General features: G+C 38.2%; 1 protein-coding gene across 1 annotated transcript in view; it reads right to left on the bottom strand.

Moving 5' to 3' along the window:
* IGF2BP3 (insulin like growth factor 2 mRNA binding protein 3) overlaps positions 1–22,586 on the bottom strand; it is a 194,936-nt gene that overhangs the window by 87,527 nt on the left and 84,823 nt on the right. The window lies entirely within an intron of this gene.

The raw sequence follows: 22,586 nt of genomic DNA, 5'->3' as shown, positions 1-22,586 counted from the left end.
AACCAATAATAACTGAGGAATCCTGAGAACATGTCAGAGCATACATACTAGACATGTAGGAAAGACTACAAAAAATTATAGCCTTTCTCATCTCCACATAAGAAGAAACTAAATAGTAAGACTGAATTTTGGTTAAGACAAAGCAGGCCATCAGCCATGCAGAACCAGAGGGTGAGAATGTTCTGAGCGCTGAGGTGGCCCTGCCTCTCCTGTAACTGGTGCTGAAATTAGCAACAGGATTAATAGTGCCCTGCCATTCCCAACGGGTTTACCGCTCTTAAACCCCTGACTGGGGACTTCTTCCTCCTGGAGGTTACCCGTTAATGTTTTGTTCATTAACATGAGAGGCAGGAAACAACAGGAAAAGAACAACAACTGAAGGTTTTTATACTCTTAAATTTGGCTCTTTTAGCATTAAAAACACATCTCTACTGCTGACAGTTTGCATACAAGTTTCTTTTTTTAAATGATCCCTAAAGCCCTCGTTGGCCTTGATTCAATTCAATGAATTTATTTTTTTTAAAAAAGTTTAAAACAAATTTCTTATAGTTATTCTATTTTTGAGAAATAAATTATTCAACTTACCTCTCTGAAATTTAGAAGTAACAGAAAACTATATTCAAAGAAACCATTTAAAATTTATTTCTAGGTTCAGGATCCAGATAAAATGCAGTGGCCATATTGTACCCTGTTTCTCCCATGGAATGCTGCGATAAAATCTGGACAATACACATGAAGTAGATATTTGATGACTCAAAAAAAGTAAATGATAGCAGGTGGATGGGAAAATGTAAAGTACCACTGAGCCTGAGGTGATATATCACCCCCACTTTCCTCTGAAATGCCCCAGCCTGGACTTGGGGCAGTTTAAAATGGAAACTGTCACTGAGCACAGACAGACCTCTAGGAAAAATTCTGTAGCTCTGGATCCTGGAGCAGAAGACAGGTACCTAAAGTTCTCATGGAGAGAGGAGGTCACCCCAGACATGAGTGCAGTTCTGAGAAGTACACACCTAAACAGGATAACTAAGGTCCTACCTTTTGTGGCTGGAGAACCAAAAAGAGAAGCCCTCAGGAACTAGAAAGAACTGATTAAATCATGGAAGAGGAGGAGCTCAGGAAAGCAGGTCCCTAAGGTCGTTCAGGAACCCCTGGGTTAGCCCTACAGTAGGCAAGCTGGCATCTTAACCTGCACAGCACACAAAAAGCTGAGAGTTAACCATGAGACAGATGACCACCCAGGTCCCAAACTGGCCACCACTGGTGAAGCACACCTGAGGTAGATCCAAAGAATACTTCAGAAGATTCAAAGATAGAAGTGGAACTGGAACCAGAATCCACAGGTGGCTTGTTGCAATTTGCAGCCTGAAGCTGACTGGTTCAACTGCATCCTAAAATGAAATCATTAACATTCTCCATAGAATCTGAACAAGACCCAGGGTCCCATAATATTATATTCAAAATCCAAGATACAACTCGAAATTACTTGGCATATAAAGAACTAGGAAAACCTCAGATCATACGGGAAAAGCCAATCAACAAATGCAAATGCCAAAAATGACACAGATGTTGAAATCATCTGATTTTTAAGAGACTAATTTTTTATTAAGGTTTCATTGATATACAATCTTATCCTCAGATTTCACATGAACATTGTTGTTACCACATACCTCATTAGTCACTGTCCATCAGCGTAGTAAGATGCTATAGAGTCACTACTTGTCATCCCTGTGCTATACTGCCTTCCCCGTGACCCCCGTCATATTATCTATGCTAATCATAATACCCCTTATTCTCTGTATCCCTCCCTTCCCACCCACCCTCTCCAACTCCTTTCCCTGTGGTAACTGCTAGTCCATTCTCGGAGTCTGTGGGTCTGCGGCTGTTTTGTTCCTTCAGTTTTTGCTTTGTTCTTATACTCCACAGATGAGTGAAATCATTTGGTAACTTGTCTTTCACCGCCTGGTTTATTTCACTGAGCATAATACCCTCTAGCTCCATCCATGCTGTTGCAAATGGTAGGATTTGTTTTCTTCTTATGGCTGAGTAATATTCCATTGTGTATATGTATCACCTCTTCTTTATCCACTCATTTACTGATGGACACTTAGGGGTTGCTTCCATTTCTTGGCTATTGTAAATAGTTCTGCAATAAACACAGGGGTGCATATGTCTTTTTGTATCTGTGATCCTGTTTTCTTAGGGTAAATTCCTAGGAGTGGAATTCCTGGGTCAAATGGTTTTCCTATTTTTAGTTTTTAGAGGAAATTCCATATTGCTTTCCACAATGGTTGAACTAATTTACATTCCCACCAGCAGTGTAGGAGGGTTCCCCTGTCTCCACATCCTCACCAGCATTTGTTGTTGTTTGTCTTTTGGATGTTGGCCATACTACCTGGTGCGAGGGGGTATCTCATTGTGGTTTTAATTTGCATTTCTCTGATGATTAGTGATGTGGAGCATCTTTTCATATGCCTGTTGGCCATCTGAATTTCTTCTTTGGAGAAGTGTCTGTTAAGATCCTCTGTCCATTTTTCAATTGGGTTATTTGCTTTTTGGGTGTTGAGGTGTGTGCGCTCTTTATATATTTTGGATGTTAAAGAAACTATTATTAAAATGCTCCACAAAGGGTGAGCACTCTTGAAAAGAATGTAAAGAGAAAAATGTCCAAAAAGTAAGAGATACAAAGAAAAGAAAAATTTAGAACTTCAACATTATAACCAAAATAAACTAATTGAATGGACTCAACAGCATATTGGAAGCAACAGAGGAAATTGTCAATGCTCGTGCAGACAGACCAACTGAAAGTATTCAATCTAAACAACTGAGAGAAAAAAACATGGACCAAATGACTAGAGGTTCAAAGACCGGTGGGAAAATACCAAATGGCCCAACTTTCATGGTAGATATCCCAGAAAGACAGGAAAAAAAGAAAAATATTTGCAGAAAGTATATTTGAATAAATAATGTTTTGAAGTTTTTCCAAATCTGGCAAGAAACAAAATAAACCTACAGATCCAAAAGTGCAGCAAACCTCTGAGATAATGAAATATATATTGATCTCTGCCACTAATGCCCACCTCCTGGCACAGACCTAAAACCCTTGTAATTTCCTAAGTAATAAGAGCATAGGAGTATCTCTCATTCCAGTGAGGCAATTCTGGGTGGGCTCCTGGATGGGGGCTGATCCCCATAAAAATAAGCCACGATTAGAAGCTTGGACTCTTCAGCTCCACTCCCCATTTCCAGAGAGGAGAGAGGGACTGGAAATGGAGACTTAACGATTGATCATGCCTATGTAACAAAACCTCCATAAAAGCCCAAACCCCATGAAGGGCTTGGAGTACTTCCAGGTGGGTGAACGGTGAGGCACCCCAACTCCATGGCGACAGAAGCTCCTGTGATTGGGACCTTCCCAGACTTCACCCTATCTATCTCTTCATTTGGCTGTTCATCTCTGTATTTCATTATATCATATTTATCAGTTAATAAACTGGCAAATATAAGTGAATCCCTGAATACTGTGATCCACTCTAGTAAATTAATCAAAATTAATCAAGGAGGGAGCCTTTGGAGTCTCTTATCTATAAGCAGTTGGTCAGAAGCACATGTAATAACCTGGGCTTACAGCTGGCATCTGATGTTGACAGTCTTGTGTGACTGGGCCTGTTGAATCTGACACTACCTCCAGGCAGTGCTACAACTGCGTTAAAATTGTAGGATATCCAACTGGTATCACGGAAAATTGCTTGTTGTAGGGGAAAACTCCAAACATTTGGTGACCGGAAGTGTCAGAAGTGAAGCGTGCTGTATTAAAGAAGACACACAGGAAAGAAAAACACATAGTAGGGAAGAACTGGGTTTTTCCCTACATGGGGAAACTGGGTTGTCTTACCTTTACAATCCCAAACAAAATGAACCCCAGGAAATCTATCCCCAGATACATCATAAAGTAATTGTTGAAAATTAAAGAAAGAAAACCTTGAAAGCAGCCACAGAAAAATAACACATTACTTGCATGGTTCTCAGCTGGGATTTTGTTGTCTCCAAGGAGTATCTGACAATGTCTGTTGACATTTTTGATGGTCACAACTTGCATAGGCAAGGAACTGCTGACATCTAGCAGATAGAGACCAAGGATGCTACTAATGAGCCGATAAAATTCAAGTCTGTGCTGTCTTTAAGAAACTCATTGGAGCATCTTATTACGCTGACATACAGTGACTGCAATGTGGGGGGTAAGGACTTGATAATATGAGTTAATGTTGAAACCACATGTTGCTCATGTGAAACCTTCCTAAAATTGTATATCAATGATACTTTCATTAAAATAAAATAAACTCATTGAAACTGTAATGTTATAGGTAGCCTCAAAGTAAAAGGATACTATATCTATCATGCAAACACTAATCAAAAGAAAGCTAAAGTGGCATTTAATCTTCAAGTAGACTGTAGAGCAAATAAAGTTAACAGTGATAAATAACATAGTATCATGACAAAAATTACATTTATTTTGAAGACATAGCATGCTTCATGTTAGGTATAAAATGAAAGTTTTGAACTTTCAACAAAAATGTTTTGAAAGGTATAAAGCAAAAAGTGACAGAACTAAGAAGAGAACCAGACAAATCCACAATTACAGCCAGAGACTTCAATACTCCACACTCAGGAATGGATGGAATAAGACACCAAAAATCAGCAAATATACAGAACTGAACAGCATCAACCAACTGGAATTATTTGACATTTGTAGAACACTCTACCCAACAACATGAAACACTTACCAAGATAGACCATGTATGTCTTTAAAAAGATTCAAAACAAATATGAACAGATTTTAAAGTATAAACATAGATATGTTCGCTAACCATAATGGGATTAACCTAGAAGACAGTAAAAGGAGATGACAGAAAAATCTCCAATCATTTGGAAATTTAAAGTATATGCTTCTAAAAAATAAAATAAAAATCCAGAGGTCAAAACAGAAATCTCAAAGGGAAATTAGAAAATATTTTGAACTGAACAAAAATGAAAACCTATGGCATCAAAAGGAATAAAATAACAGGAATACATCTAACCAAGGAGATTAAAGACCTGTACTCTGAGAACTATAAAACACTGATGAAAGAAACTGATGATGACCCAAATAAACAGAAAGCCATTCCTTCCTTATGGATAGAAGGAATTAATACCACTAAAATGGCTGTATTGCCCAAAGCAATCTACAGACCCAATGCAATCCCTATAAATTACCAATGGCATTTTTCATTGAACTAGAGCAAATACTCTGAAAATCTGTACAGAACCACAAAAGACACCAAATAGCCAAAGCAATCTAGAGAAAGAACAAAACTGGAGCTATCACTCTGATTTCATACTGTACTATGAAGCTGTGGTAATCAAAACAGTATGGTAGTAGCACAAAACCAGATACACTGACCAATGAAATAGAATGAAGATCCCAGAAATAAGCCCACACCCACATGGTCAATTAACATATAACAAGAGAGGTAAGAATATATGATGAGGAAAAGACAGTTTCTCTTTAATAAATGGTGTTAGGAAAACTGTTTAGCTATGTACAATAGAATGAAACTGGATCACTGTTTTACACCAGGCACAAAAATAAACTCAAAATGGATTAAAGGCCTAAATATAAGATCTGAAACCATAAAACTCCCAGAAGTAAACATAGGCAGTAAACTCTTGAACATCAACAACAGACTTTTTTTTTCTGGAAATGCTCCCTCAGGCAAGGGAAACAAAAGAAAAAATAAACAAATAGGATTACATCAAACAAAAAAGCTTCTGAGCCGCAAAGGAAACCATCAATAAAAGGAAAAGGCAACCTGTCATATGAGAGAATATATTTGCTAACAATGTATCTGATAAGGTGCTAATATCCAAAATAAAGAATTCATACTCTAGACCAAAAAAACCAAATAATCCAATTAAAAAATGGGCAGAGGATCTGAACAGACATTTTTCCAGAGAAGATACTGATAGCCAACAGATACATGAAATGATTTTCCATACTGTTAATGAGGGAAATGCAATACAAAACCACAATGAGATATCACCTCACACCATTCAGAATGGCTAATATCAACAAGACAAGAAATTAACCAGTGTTAGCAAGGATGTGGAGAAAAGGGAACCCTCCTACACTGTTGGTGAGACTGCAAATTGGTGTAGCCACTATGGAAAGCAGTATGAGGGTTCTCAAAAAACTGAAAATAGAAATATCATACAACACAACAACTCCACTTCTGGGAATATACCTTAAGAAAATGAAATCATTAATTCAAAAAATATATATGCAGCCCCATGTTTATTGCCACATTTACAATAGCCAAGATGTGGAAGGAACTAAGTGTGTATCAATAGATGAATAAAGATGTGGTACATCTTTAGGAAGAATTGATACTGTAAAAATGGCCATACTGCCCAAAGAATTGAATATACAATGGGATATTACTCAGCACTTAAAAATGGAATATTTCAGCCATAAAGAGAGAAATATCGCCATTTGGGACAACATGGATGGACCTAGAGCATATTGTGTTAAGTGAAATAAGTCAGTCAGAGAAAGACAAATACCATATGGTTTCACTTACATGTGGAATCTGAAAAACTAAACAGAGACTCAAACACAGAGAACAGACAGTTTGGCAGTGGAGGGGAGGGAAGGGGTGGTTTGCAGGGGACAGGTGAAATAGGTGTAGGGGATAACAAGGTACAAACTTCGAATTATAAAATAATTTAGTCACAGGGTTAGAAGTACAATAGAGAATATAATTCATAACATTGTAATATCTTTGTATAGTGACAGATGGAAGCTACACTTACTGTGAACATATAATAATGCATATAATTGATGAATCACTAACTCATTCATCTTAAACCAATATAATATAGTGTGTAAATTATATTCAATTTACAAACTCATTTAAAAATGAAAAAACATACCAAGATTTATGGGATTCAGTATTTTAAAGGTAAAGTTCTAGCATCATATGCTCACAGAAAAGAAAGGTTGCAAATAGCCCAAGATTTCACCTTAAAAACTAGAAAAGGATGCCAAAAAAAACCCCCCAAAACAAGCAGAAGGAAATAATGAAGAGCTAATTCAATAAAACTGAAAAGAAGAAAGAAAGAAAAACATATGAAACCAAAATCTAGTCCTTTGGAGGAAAAAATGAAACTGGATAAAGACTGGTAAAGAGGATGAGAGACAGGTGTAAATTACCACTATCAGAAATAAAAGAGGTTATATCACTACAGACCATAAAGACACTTAAGGGTAACAAGGGACTAGTACAAAACTTTATGCACCTCTATTCAACAACTTGGCTGAAATGAACCAGTTCTTCAGAAATGACAAATCAACTACCCAAGATGAAATAGCCAGAAAGTCCTGTGATTATTAAACAAATCGACTTTGAGCTTTAAAAAAAAAAATTCTGAGGAAGAAATCTCTTTGCTCAGGTGGTTTCACCCAGCAAATGCTATCAAACATTTAAAGAAGTAACACCAACTCAGCATAACTCTTTGGCAAAAGAACAGATATGAGCAGGGTATGAGCAGGGTAGAAAGAGAATAAGGCCAGTAAAGCCCAATAGAAGGGACTCAAAGAGTTAACCAGTTAAAACTAGAGAGCCAGAAAAGATTCAGAGTTAATGAATTAATCAGTTAAAACTCAAAAGGCCAGGAGCAACTTGGCCTGGAATGTCTAAATATTCCCCAGATAAAGAAAAGTATCTGAGCACAGCCCATGTCTTCTCTGTGTCAATTAGATCATGCCATTGTAAGATTTACTTCAGTCTGCTAAAAGGCCCAGCTTATTCTTTAACTTAACCTATATGCTGTTTTTCTCTTCCTCCAGCCCCTAATCAAGTAATTTGCAACCTGGGCAGGAGAAGACAAGCATCATGATTAATTTAGCAAACAAGCCCCAGTTATAAACAGCATAGTAAAAACAGGAAAGATTCGGTCTTAAGGCTAAGATTGTGCTTCAGAACCCAGGAAGTTAAGAAGTAAGATTCTTACCATACTCTTTACAAAACAGACAGTAACTCAGCCCATCTTGGGGGCCAGGCATGTGGTCTTGATTGATATGTTCCTAGAGAGAACCTACTACCCTGGGAAGGAATCAGAGCAGTAAATTTCTTGTGATTTTGGAGTATTACCTAAAGGATTGATAATAGAAGAGAAGACATTTAATGTCTCTCAACAAAGATAAAAGTCTTGAAACCACTTCACAAGACTACACCTCCTAGCCCTGTCATATAGCTGAAAAATCCTCAACTGCCTATAAAACCCCCAGACCCTAAACCCTTAGGGGCACCTCTCTTCTCTGAGGTAGCCCACATTCCCCTTTCTGCCTTAAATAAAACTTTTTCTCAACCTTCCAGGGTGCACCTCTCTCAGGTTACCTGCACATTCTCTCTTTAAGTAAAAGTTGAACCTTTCAAGGAGCCTCTCTTCCCTTCGGCTGCCCACATTTTCTCTCTCTTTAAGAATGTAACTTTAAATGAAACTTTTACTCTGCTTCAGTACTGTGTCTCTGCCCTTGAATTCTTTGTTACAGCAGGGACAAGAACCAAGGAAAATAAACAACATCCCCCCCTAACAATTTCTTTCATAAAACAAGCAAACACTTCCCAACACATTCTGATGCTGTGTTACCCTGATAACAAAATCAAAGACAACACAGAAAAACATTAAACTATAGACTAATATCCCCCAAACAGAGACACTGTAAGTCATTTTCTAAAAGTTAGCATATTGAATTAAAAAATATAAGAATGAAATACCATAGTCAAGTGGAGTTTATCATAGTAACGCAAGACTGGTTCAGTATTTGAGAATCAATGTAATTCACCATAATAGCCTTAAAAAAATCTGATTATATCAATTTATGCAGAAGAAGCATTGAACACAATTCAAATTCATTCATTATGAAAATTGTTAGCAAAGTGGGAATAGAAGGAACATCCTCAACCGGATAGAGTATCTATAAGACACCTACAGCTAACATTTGGCTCAATGGTCAAAGACAATGTTTTTTTCACAAAAACTAAGAAAAAGGCAAGGATGTCTATGCTCCTTGAAAGTCGTAGGCAGTGTATGTAAACAAGGCAAGAAAGGGAAATAAAAGATATACAGAAGTGAAACCATTCCTATGTGCAATGACAAGATTATCTAACTAGAAAATACCAATCTATTATAAAAATAATTTTTAGGAATCAGTAATTTTAGCAACATCACAAGATACAAGGCCAATACACAAAAATAAACATATTTCTATATATCTTAGACAAGTGAAAAAAAATTTAAGAAACAATAGGATTAAACCATTATGATGGTTCCATAGAAAAATAAATAATAAGTGTTGGCAAGGATATGGTGAAATTGCAACCCTTTGCACTGTTGGTGGAAATATAAAGTGGTGCAGCCACTATGAAAAACTAACAGTGCGGCAATTCCGCAAAAAATTAAAAATAGAATCACCACATCATCCAGAAATTCTACTTCAGGGTATATACAGACAAAACGTGAAAGCAGGGTCTCAAAGAGACACTTGTTTTTGTTTTTTTGTTCTGGTATCATTAATTACAGATACATGAGGAACATTATGATTACTAGACTCCCCCCCATAATCAAGTCCCCCCCACATACCCTATACAATCACTGTCCATCAGAATAGTAAGATACCACAGAATGACTACTTGTCCTCCCTGTGTTGTACAGCCCTCCCTGTGTCTACACCCTACATGTATGTCTGCTAATCATAATGCCCCTTTTTCCCCCTTATCCTTCCCTTCCAACCCACCCTGCCCAGTCCCTTTCCCGTTGGTGACTGTTAGTCCATTCTTGGATTCTGTGAGTAGGCTTTTATTTAGTTCCTTCAGTTTTTTTCTTTGTTCTTATACTCCACATATGAGTGAAATCATTTGACACTTGTTTTTCTCCACCTGGACTATTTCACTAAGCATAATCCCTCTAATTCCATCCATGTTGCTGCCAATAGTAGAATCTGTTTTCTTCTTATGACTGAGTAATATTCCATTGTGTATATGCATTACATCTTCTTTATCCATTCATCTACTGATGGACACTTAGGTTGCTTCCATTTTTGGTTATTGTAAATAGTGTTGTGATAAACATACGGGTGCATATGTCTGTTTGAATCTGAGACCTTGTATTCTTTGGATAAACTCCTAGGAGTGGAATTTCCAGGTCAAATGGTATTTCTATTTTGAGTTTTTTGAGGAACCTCCATACTGCTTTCTACAATGGTTGAACTAATTGACATTCCCACCAGGAGTGTAATCGGATTCACCTTCTTGACATCCTCGCCAACATTTGTTGTTGTTTGTCTTTTGGGTGGTGGCCATCCTTACTGGTGTGAGGTGATATCTCATTGTGGTTTTAGTTTGCATGTCTCTGATAATTAGCAATGTGCATCATCTTTTCATGTGCCTCTTGGTCATCTGAATTTCTTCTTTGGAGAACTTTCTCCTCAGATCCTCTGCCCATTTTTTAACTGGGTTATTTGCTTTTTGGGTATTGAGGTGCGTGAGCTCTTTATATATCTTGGATATCTACCCTTTATCGGATATGTCATTTATGAATATAGTTTCCCATACTGTAGGATGTCTCTTTGATCTATTGATGGTGTCCTTTGCTGCACAGCAGCTTTTCAGCTTGATATACTCCCACTTGTTCATCTTTGCTTTTGTTTTTTTTGCCCGGGGAGATATGTTCATGAAGAAGTTGCTCATGTTAATGTCCAAGAGATTTTTACCTATGTTTTTTCCTAAGACTTTTATGGTTTCATGACTTATATTCAGGTCTTTGATCCATTTCAAGTTTACTTTACTGTATGGGGTTAGACAATGTTCCAGTCTCATTCTCTTACATATAACTGTCCAGTTTTGAGAACAACAGCTGTTGAAGAGGCTGTCATTTCCCCATTGTATATCCATGGCTCCTTTATAGTATATTAATTCACCATATATGTTTGGGTTAATATCTGGACTCTCTATTCTGGTCTGTTCTTGTGCCACTAGCAAACTGTCTTGATTACTGTGGTTTTGTAGTAGAGCTTGAAGTTGGGAAGCGAGATACCCCTTGCTTTATTCTTCCTTCTCAGGATTGCTTTGGGTACTCAGGGTCTTTTCTGGGTCCATATGAATTTTAGAACTATTTGATCCAGTTTGTTGAAGAATGCTGTCAGAATTTTGATAGGAATTGCATTGAATCTGTAGATTGCTTTAGGCAGGGTGGCCATTCTGACAATATTAATTTTTCCTAGCCAAGAGCATGGGATGAGCTTCCATTTATTAGAGTCCTCTCTAATTCCTTTTAAGAGTGTCTTGTAGTTTTCAGGGTATAGGTCTTTCACTTCCTTGGTTAGGTTTATTCATTGGTATTTTATTCTTTTTTATGCAATTGTGAATGGAATTGTTTTCCTGATTTCTCGTTCTGCTAGTTCATCATTTATGTATAGGAAAGCAACAGATCTCTGTGTGCTAATTTTGTATCCTGCAACTTTGCTATATTCCGATATCAGTTCTAGTAGTTTTGGAGTAGAGTCTTTAGGGTTTTTTATGTACAATATCATGTCATCTGCAAATAGTGACAGTTTGTATTCTTCTTTACCAATCTGGATTCCTTGTATTTCTTTGTTTTGTCTGATTGCCGTGGCTAGGAACTCCATTACTATGTTGATTAACAGTGGGGAGAGTGGGCATCCTTGTCTTATTCCCAATCCTAGGTGAAAAGCTTTCAGCTTCTTGCTGTTATGTATGATGTTGGCTGTGGGTTTGTCATATCTGGCCTTTATTATGTTCAGGTACTTGTCCTCTATACCCATTTTGCTGACAGTTTTCATCATCAATGGATGTTGAATTTTGTCGAATGCTTTTTCAGCATCTATGAAGATGATCATGTGGTTTTTGTCCTTCTTTTCGTTGATGTGGTGGATGACATTGATGGATTTTCTAATGTTGTACCATCCTTGCATCCCTGAGATTGAATCCCACTTGATCATGGTATATGATCTTCTTGATGTATTTTTGAATTTGATTAGCTAATATTTTGTTGAGTATTTTTGCATCTATGTTCATCAGGAATATTGGTCTATAGTTTTCTTTTTTTTGTGGGTTCTTTGCCCGGTTTTGGTATTGGAGTGATGCTGCCTTCATAGAATGAGTTTGGAAGTTTTCCCTCCTTTTCTATTTTTTGGAAATCTTTAGGGAGAATGGATATTATGTCTTCTGTATATGTCTGATAAAATTCAGCGGTGAATTCATCTGGACCAGGGGTTTTGTTTTTGGGTAGTTTTTTGATTACCGATTCAATTTTGATGCTGGTCATTGGTCTGTTTGGATTTTCTGTTTCTTCTTTGGTCAGTCTTGGAAGGTTGTATTTTTCTAGGAAGTTGTCCATTTCTTCTAGGTTATTCAGCTGGTTAGCATATAGATTTTCATAGTATGCTCTAATAATTCTTTGTATTTCTGTGGTGTCCGTTGTGTTTTTTCCTTTCTTATTTCTGATTCTGTTTGTGTGTAGATTCTTTTTTTCTTTTAAAAAGTCTGGCTAAGGTGATGCTGCAGTTACAGCTGCATTCATTCCACCGGTTCCTGGACTTGCCATTGGAATGCAGAAGGAGATATCTAAGCTGGCCTGTGCATACAGTAAAACAACAAATTTGACTGGATCTATACTGTTGGAACTCAACCAAGAATTAGGAGAAGTGCAAGTTGTAGAGCTCCAAAATCTTACAACTACAGACCATCAACTGTTAAAAGAACATAGGGATGTGAACAGTTTCCAGAAATGGGTTGTTTTAATTTGTCTGATTTCTCTCAGACTGTTTAAGTACAGTTGGACAATATCCATGATATCATAGACAAATTTTCACAAAGGCCTAGGGTGCCTAACTGGTTTTCTTGGCTTCACTGGAGATGGCTGGTAATTATAGATCTGCTTTGGTTATGTAACTGTATTCCTATTATGTTAATGTGTGTGAGCATTTTAATTAGTAGTTTAAAACCTATACATGCTTAAGTTACTCTACAAGAAGATATGTCAAAGAAATAATCAATCTTCCCATGTTTTCTTCCGTCTGCTACCTCTATAGCTTTTCTTCTTCCTTCCTAATTACAACCCTTAAATAGAATTCATGCCTCATATCGAATTCATCGAGTATCATAATTCCTCCATGTGGTAAAGATACCTCAAGACAAATGCAGGGCATAGAAGCCACAGGGCATAAATCTGCAAAGAAGTAAAAAGCTAACCTTCTCAAACAATATTGCTTCTCTCTCACTTACCAACTTTACATTTCCCTGTATGGCCCCAGAAGATGACTGGTTAGCCAGAGACGGTTAAGATTCCTGAAGGGAGGAACAACCTAAGACAGGCACAGTCGCAGGGGGGCCATCAGGTGAGAAATTGGGGATCAACAGTGGTGAGGCTTAGAACCTCACCCCCCCATTTTGAGAGAAATCTTCTGCATCCGTGGATGTTTTATTGCCCTTGTCTAGCTTGGATTAACACATAGTCTACAGGCACACACCTGATCATCTACATTTGCTCTCTTACAACACTAAACTATGTTTTCTACCTTTATCTTGCATCTACCTACCACTTCAGCATTTTATTTAAAAATAATAATAATAATAATCATAAAGGGAGAAATGTGGGATTCACATATAAGTCAAGTATAAAAATCAAATGAATATATTCACATTTGACCTGATTGTTTACAGTTCATAATGAGTGATCAAAACTGAAAGTTTTTGTGATGACTGCCCTTGTACTCTTCACCTTGTAAGAACTTATTCACTATGTAAGAATTTGTTCACCATGTAAGAACTTGCTGATTATGCTTCAGAAGATTGGAGACTGACAAGAATTAGGCTGGGGGTGGATTAATGATTGTGCACTGAGTCCCCTACACAGAATTTTATTATTGTTAACAACCATTTGACAAATAAATATGAGAGATGCCCTCTCAAAAAAAAAAAAAGTCTGGCTAGGGGATTATCTATTTTGTTTATTTTCTCAACGAACCAGCTCTTGGTTTCATTGAATTTTTCTATTGTTTTATTCTTCTCAATTTTTATTTCTTCTCTGATCTTTGTTATGTCCCTCCTTCGGCTGACTTTGAGCCTCATTTGTTCTTCTCTTTTTAGTTTGAATAATTGTGACTTTAGCCTATTCATTTGGGACTGTTCTTCCTTCTTTCAATAGGCCTGGATTGCTATATACTTTCCTCTTACAACTGCCTTTGCTCTGTCCCACAGAATATGGGGCTTTGTGCTGTTGTTGTCACTTGTCTCCATATATTCCTTGATCTCTGTTATAATTTGGTCACTGATCCATTGATTATTTAGGAGCATGTTGTTAAGCCTCCATGTGTTTGTGAGCCTTTTTGTTTTCTTTGCACAATTTATTTCTAGTTTTATACCTTTGTGATCTGAGAAGTTCGTTTGTAGAAATCCAATCTTTTTAAATTTACTGAGGCTCTTTTTGTGTCCTAGTATGTGGTCTATTCTGGAAAATGTTCCATGTGCACTTAAGAAGAATGTGTATCCTACTGCTTTTGGGTGTAGAGTTATGTAGATGTCTGGTAGGTCCATCTGTCCTAGTATGTTGTTCAGTGCCTCTGTGTCCTTACTTATTTTCTGTCTGGTAGATCTGTCCTTTGGAGTGAGTGGTGTGTTGAAGTCTCCTAAAATGAATGCATTGCATTCTATTTCCTCCTTTAGTTGTGTTAGTATTTGTTTCACATATGCTGGTGCTCCTGTGTTGGGTGCCTGCTGGGAGCGAGCCTTTGGACTTTTAAGCAATACTAATTATGTAAGTCTTAAGACAACAGCAATCATTTCTGCAGTAAGGCAGAGTTGCTCTCCTAGGAAAATCAATATAGATCTTGCAGTCAGATTGCTAAGCAATGTTTCCTCCTCTGTTCTTTCCACTGGCCTTCTAACCCTGCCAAACTGCTGCTTCTCAAGAACACCTGCTGCCCCAGGGGAAAGCCCCACCCTTAAACCTCCCTCCCAAGGGCCCCCACCCACAAGATGGCAAACTTCCTGCTTCTCTTCCGGGTCCTCGGTTCCCACCGGCGCCAACTGAAGACCAATCACCTCTTTACATATATTTTCATCACAACCTATATAAATTGAGCCTGAGAAAAATAACATTGGTCAGCTTGATCAGACATCCTGTCTTGCTGTCCGTTCTTTGTGTCTCTTGCCCCTTCATTCTCTCCTCCAGGTCGTTGACCCCCGTTGATAGTCCTGCGGGTCGGGACAGGTGCCTAGATATTTATGATGGTTATGTCCTCTTGTTGGACTGACCCCTTTATCATTATGTAATGTCCTTCTTTATCTCATTACTTTCTTTGCTTTGAAGTCTATTTTATCTGATACAAGTACTGCAATACCTGCTTTTTTCTCTCTTTTGTCTGTATGAAATATCTTTTTCCATCCCTTGACTGTTAGTCTGTGCATGTCTTTGGGTTTGAGGTGAGTCTCTTGTAAGCAGCATATAGATGGGTCTTGCTTTTTTATCCATTCTATTACTCTGTGTCTTTTATTGGTGCTTTTAGTCCATTTACATTTAAGGTGATTAGTGATAGATATGTACTTATTGCCATTGCAGGCTTTAGATTCATGGTTACCAAAGGTTCAAAGGTAGCTTCTTTACTACCTAACCATCTAACTTAACTCTCTTATTAAGCTACTATAAACACAGTCTGATGATTCTTTATTTCTCTCTCTTATACTTCTCCTCTTTTCCTTATACATTAGGTGCTTTATTCTGTACTCTTTTGTGTTTCCTTTGACTGCTTTTGTGGATAGTTGATTTTATTTTTTGCCTTTAGTTAGTATTTGGTTTGCTTACTTTCTTTGATGTGATTTTATTTTCTCTGGTGACATTTGTTTAGCCTTAGGAGTGCTTCCATCTAGAGCATCCCTTTAAAATATCCTGTAGAGGAGGTTTGTGGGAGGCAAATTCCCTCAACTTTTGTTTGTCTGGAAATTTTTTAATCCCCCCTTCAAATTTAAATGATAATCATGCTGGATACAGTATTCTTGGTTTGAGGCCCTTCTGTTTCATTGCATTAAATATATCATGTGATTCTCTTCTGGCGTGTGAGGTTTCTGCTGAGAAGTCTGATAGCCTGGGTTTTCCTTTGCAGGTGATCTTTTTTCTCTCTCTGGCTGCCTTTAATACTCTGTCCTCATCTTTGATCTTTGCCGTTCTAATCATTATATGTCTTGGTGTCGTCCTCCTTGGGTCCCTTGTGTTGGGAGATCTGTGGACTTCCATCGTCTGAGAGACTGTTTCCTTCCCCAGCTTGGGGAAGTTTTCAGCAATTATTTCTTCAAAGACACTTTCTATCCTTTTTTTTCTCTCTTCTTCTTCTGGTACCGCTATAATGCGGATATTTTTCCGTTTGGATTGGTCACATGGTTCTCTTAATATTCTTTCATTCCTAGAGATCCTTTTCTCTCTCTCTGCCTCAGCTTCTCAGGATTCCTGTTCTCTGATTTCTATTCCATTAACAGTCTCTTGCACCTCATCCAGTCTGCTCCTAATCCTTCTATTGTTTCATTTCTGTTATGTCCCTACAGACTTCATCCCTTAGCTCTTGCATATTTCTCTGCGGGTCCATCAGCATGATTATGACTTTTACTTTGAATTCTTTTTCAGGAAGATTGGTTATATCTATCTCACCAGGCCCTCTCTCTGGGGTTATTTGAGTGATTTTTGACTAGACCAGATTCTTCTGCCTTTTCATGGTGATAGAAGTGGTCACAAGCAGGTGGCACCTGTGTCAGCTGGGAGAACAAAGTCCCTTCCTGCTTCCTGGTCGCCTTGCCCTTCTCCGGCTGCCTGTGTCAATTACCGACACACAGGGAGCAGTCTCTGGGATAATCCACTGTGCTGCCTTGGGATAGCCTAGTGCACTGCAAGGGTGGCAGACGTGCTGGGTGTATTTTCCTGTGAGAATGGTGCCCCTTCGTGCCTTCTGGATCTTGCTCCAGCTTCCGCTGCCTGTGCCATTTATCTACACACCAGGAGCAGTCTCTGGGATAATCTCTTGAGCTGCCGTGGATGAGGTGGCCTTCGGGATAGCCTAGGACCCTGTGGGGTGTCATAGACGCACCGGGTGTATTCTCCTGTGAGAACGGCACCCCTTTGTACCTTCCAGACTTTTATCTGGCTTCCTCTGTCTGTACCGGGCAGTTGTGTGCCAGCAGCAGCCTCTGGGTCTGTCCCGGTTAGCTGCATGCTAGGAGATGACTGTGTGGTTGCTGTGGGCAGGGCTGCTCTCCGGCTGCTCCACCGCTGTGGCAGGGCAGTGCCGGCCAGGGGCAATGAATGGCAGGCCTCTTATTGTCATGAGGGGCTTTGGGGCTGGGTTACCCTCTAGGGTGTTGGGGCACCTGAAGTTCCTTAAGATTCCCAGCCTGCTGGGCTGAGTGTGCTGGGACTATTTTGTCCAGCTGTTAAGCCCTTGTCCCTTTAAGACTTTTAAAAAGTGCCCACTTTTCTTTTATCCTAAGGGAGCCAGCTGTCCAGACCTGCTCACAATCTCCATCTTGGATTTTACTTTTCCATTTCTCTAATATCCAGTACACCATGCAATGTGTGTCTGTGCTCCTGGTGCAGATTACTAGGGCTCATTAATTAGCAGTCCTCTGCTTCCACTCCCTCCCCACTCTGATTCTTTTCCTCCTGCCAGTGAGCTGGGGTGGGGGGAGTGCTCGGGTACTGCCGGGTCATGGCTTTGTATCTTACCCTTTTCATGAGATGCTGAGTTCTCGCAGATGTAGATATAGCCTGGTTGTTGTACTGTATCTTCTGGTCTCTTTTAGGAATAGTTGTATTTGTTGTATTTTCATAAATATATATGGTTTTGGGAAATGTCCGCTGCCCTACTCACGCCACCATCTTGAGCCCCTCTCTCTCAAAGAGACATCTGTATACCCATGTGCACAACAGCATTATTCACAATAGCCAAAGGCGGATGCAACTCAATTGTGTATCAACAGATGAATGGATTTTTAAAATGTGGTGTATACATACAATGTAATGTTATTTAGACTTAAAAAGACAATCCTGATACATGCTACACATTGGATGAACCTTGAAGGCAATGCTAAGTGAAGTGAGACAGCCACAAAAAAAAAAAAACAATGTTGTTGATGCCACTCACATGAGTTATCTAGAGTAGTCAAATTCATAAAAACAGGAAGAATGGTGGTTGCCAGGGGATGGAGGAAGGGGAAATGGGAAGTTTTTGTTTAATGGTGTGGGTAAAATTGCAACATTTACAGAATCTCTCAGCTGGCCTTACTGTATCTCCATATCAATAAGTGTTTCCAAGGGGTGGAGAGAAGTAGTCCATCTCCATATCAATAAGTAATTACAAGGTAGGTGGGCATATCTGGACCTGCGAGTTTGGTTGTGGCACTTTTTTACAGCCGGGTCAAGAGAGACACAGGCAAGCAGAAGTGGACAACTGCTTGTAGGCAATAAATGGATTTCTCCCACTTTATTTCTGCCTTTGACTGATTTCAGTTTCAAAGGTATTTTGCCCTGAAGGTGTATTTCTCCCGGAGTTATGATGGGTAGAGACTTTCACTTCTACAAGATGAAAAAGTTCTGGAGGTTGGGTGCCCAACAGTGTAAATACACTTAACACTACTGAACAATACACATAAAAAATGGTTAGGACGGTAAGTTTTAAATTTATTTTACTACAATTGAAAGTCACAATTGCATCTTCCCCACCCCTAAGTTAAATATGTGGTGTGAATCTCACAAAACACATATAGGACCTGTTTGCTCCCAGCAGGACTTCTATGTAGACAGACATTTTGATTCTTAAATATAGAAGAAAAGGCAAAGTAGCTAGAACAGACACAACAATACTGAAAAAGAATCAAGGTAGAGGAATAACATCACCCAATTTTATGATTTACTATATAAATATAAAGCCACAAGAGCCAAGAAAAGTGTAGCATTGGCAAAGGGATAGACATACAAACCAACAGAACTTCCGTTCCTGATCCACAATCTGTTTTAGAGTCCATATAGACCCACACGAATACGGCCAAACAATTAGTGACAAAGATGCAAAAGAAGAGTCTTTTCAACATACTGTGTTGATTTAACTAGACATCTATATACAAAAAGACAAGTCTCTGTCTAAGCCTGATGTGTTACACAAAAATTAAATAAAAATGCATGTAGGTCGAAATGTAAAACTGAAGACTATAAAACTTAAGAGAAAAGCTTCAACACCTGGATTTAGGGAAAGTTTTTAGACAAGACACTGTAAGTACTATCTGTAAAAGGGGGTGGAGCAGGTCTGTAAATAGGGTTCCATTAAGATTTAAAACTGTGTTCTGATAAAGATGATGGTGAGAAAACGGAAAGAAAGGCTGGGAGAAAATACCTGCAAATCACATCTTTTACTAAGGATTTTTATTCATAATAGATTAAGAACTCTCAAAACTCAATGAAAACAACCCTATTAAGTAGTAAAAAACTGGACATTTCAAAGAGGATATGCCAAGGTAAGTAGGTACATAAAAAAGATGCTCAACATCATTAACCACTAGAGAAATGTAAATAAAACAAAAATGAGGTCTCATTATACATCTATCAGAGCAATTAAAAATAAAAAATATCCCAATGCCAAATGCTGGTAAGGATGCTGACCAACTGGATCACTCATAAATTATTGGTGGGACCACAAAGATAGAGCCACTCTGGAGATCAACTATCAGTTTCCTATATAAAGTTAAACATATTTACCAGAAGACAGAAAAAATCCTTATTTGTAGGTGTGGGCGGGGAGCATATGACAACACAAAGGTATTATAAAGGTGATTTTGGTGTGACAGAACTATCTTATAACCATCCTATGATGGCGTTACACAAGTATATGCATGTTAAAACTGAAAGAACCATATGCCAGAAAAAGGTTGATTTTAATGTATGTTAATTTCAAACAAATTTCGTACCATACTTTATTATAACAAGTTAGTATGCAGGAAGACATCATGGACGAGATAGACTCATAAAAAAAGCCAATGAAACTAACATCTTCCCCCCAACCCCTGCCCAAGCCTCCATTCACATACTGTCTTGTCTGAGTCCTTAAGACTGCCTTTTCTAGGATGAACAATCCAGGAGCCCCCAATTTATCTGAATGGCATGCCACCTTCAATTTCAAAACTCATTTATTCTGAATTTGAATTTACTTAATTCAAATTCAATACTCGATTTCAATACTTACTTATTCTGAAGGATGTTAAAAGAGATTCCTGTCTAGTCATTTATTTGAATCCAACTGAGTATTGCATGCTTTCTTGACCACCAACCTTAAATGGTTAGTTTTTTTAAAATCAGGCCTATTTCCCTTCATCTTCCTGGACTCAGTAACTTATCTGTATTTTGGTTCCCTATCAAATAATCCCTATAATTACCCTTAAAATACATTCAATCTGAGCTTCTAATAAAACTATTAAAATCTCTTTGTAGATACTTAAGGTACTCTACAAGAAGATATGTCAAAGAAATAATCAATCCTCCCATGTTTTCTTCCATATGCTACCTCTATGGCTTTTCTTCTTCCTTCCTAATTACAACCCTTAAATAGAATTCGTGCCTCATATCGAATTTACCGAGTATCATAATTCCTCCAGGTGGTAAAGATACCTCGAGACAAGTGCTGGGCATAGAAGCCACAGGGCATAAATCTGCAAAGAAGTAAAAAGCTAACCTTTTCAAACAATATGGCTTCTCTCTCACTTACCAACTTTACATTTCCCTGTATGGCCCCGGAAGATGACTGGTTAGCCAGAGACGGGTAAGATTCCTCAAGGGAGGAACAACCTAAGACAGGCACAGTCGCAGGGGGGCCATCAGGTGAGAAATTGGGGATCAACAGAGGTAAGGCTCAGAACCTCACCCCCCCTGCTTTGAGAGAAATCTTCTGCATCCGTGGATGTTTGGCTGCCCTTGTCTAGCTTGGATTAATCCTTAGTCCATAGGCACACACCTGATCATCTACATTTGCCCTCTTACAGCACTAAACTATGTTTTCTACCTTTATCTTGCATCTACCTACCACTTAAGCATTTTTTTTTTTAAAAAATAATAATAATAAAGGGAGAAATGTGGGATCAACATATAAAGTATAAAAATCAAACGAATATTCATATTTGACCTGACTGTTTATAGTTCATAATGCGTGATCAAAACCGAAAGTTTCTGTGACGAATGCCCTTGTACTGTTCACCATGTAAGAATTTATTCACTATGTAAGAATTCGTTCACCATGTAAAAACTTGTTCGTTATGCTTCAGAAGATTGGAGACTGACGAGAATTAGGCTTGAGATGGATTAATGATTGTGCATTGAGCATTGACTCCCCTATACAGAATTTTATTGTTGTTAACAACCATTTGATCAATAAATATGAGAGATGCCCTCTCAAAAAAAAAGAAAAGAAAAAATTAATAAATCTGCATAAAAATTAAAAAAAATCTCTTTGTAGAGAAGGAAAAGGATATCAATGGTGAAAACATGAGACCCACTAAATAAGATACAAAAAAAATTACCCACAAGCCTACCATCACTTAGTATTTTGATTTTTGCTCTTCTGCTACTTGTCACTTTACATGTGTTCTTAAATGGTTTATGTAAGTTGAATGCTCTCTGAATTTTTTCAACATTTTAAAATAGTCAAATCATTTTCTCAAGTTTCAGTTTCACAGTGGTAATGCATTACTCACTGTACAAAAAAAAGTTTGATACACAAATGTCCCATGAATTACAGGCTAACCCTCCAACCTCATTTTGATATTTGAATTTGATCAAATATTGTTTGTTTGATTATTTACATCATTATGTTAAGAGAACCAAATTCACACTGAATTTAGTTCAACTACTCTCTGCTTACCTAGCTTTACAAGAAGTGAAAACTTAAATGTGGGATTAGGAATATTGTTTTATTTAAATATACTGTTTCCAAAATAGAAAGAAGCAGAGGGGAAGAACATGGGAGGGGGAGAAGCTCTGTGCCCTTTCCCACATGCATCTCTTCCATTTAGCTGTTCTGAGTTGTATCCTTCACAATAAATTGATAATAGTCAAGTGCTCCCCAGAGTTCTGTGATCCATTCTAGTGAATTATCAAATAGGGGGTATGGATGGACATGGGATGCACTGCATGGGACCCTCCAAGCTTTTGGTCTGTCAGGCACAAGGGTAAGTGGCCTGGGTTCACCACTGCACCTGGCACCTGAGGTGGGGGCAGTCCTGAGATGGAACCCTCAACCTCCGGAATCTGACACCAAACCAATCGTTAGTGCAGAACTGAACTGAGCTATAAGACACCTAGTTGGTCTTGGAGAGCTGGAGCAGCAATGTTGGAGAAGTTACCAAGTCAAGTGTTGTAATTAAAAATGACAGATGCCCACCCTCTCTCGATGTTCTTAATCAAGCTGACAAACCTCTTGTTTCACACTTAGAATACCACTTGGC

The sequence above is a fragment of the Manis javanica genome, chromosome 6 (assembly GCF_040802235.1).
Source record: "Manis javanica isolate MJ-LG chromosome 6, MJ_LKY, whole genome shotgun sequence".
Classification (NCBI taxonomy): Eukaryota; Metazoa; Chordata; class Mammalia; order Pholidota; family Manidae; genus Manis; species Manis javanica.
The sequence above is the reverse complement of the archived record's forward strand: the minus strand, read 5'-3'. Positions and strand labels throughout refer to the sequence as shown.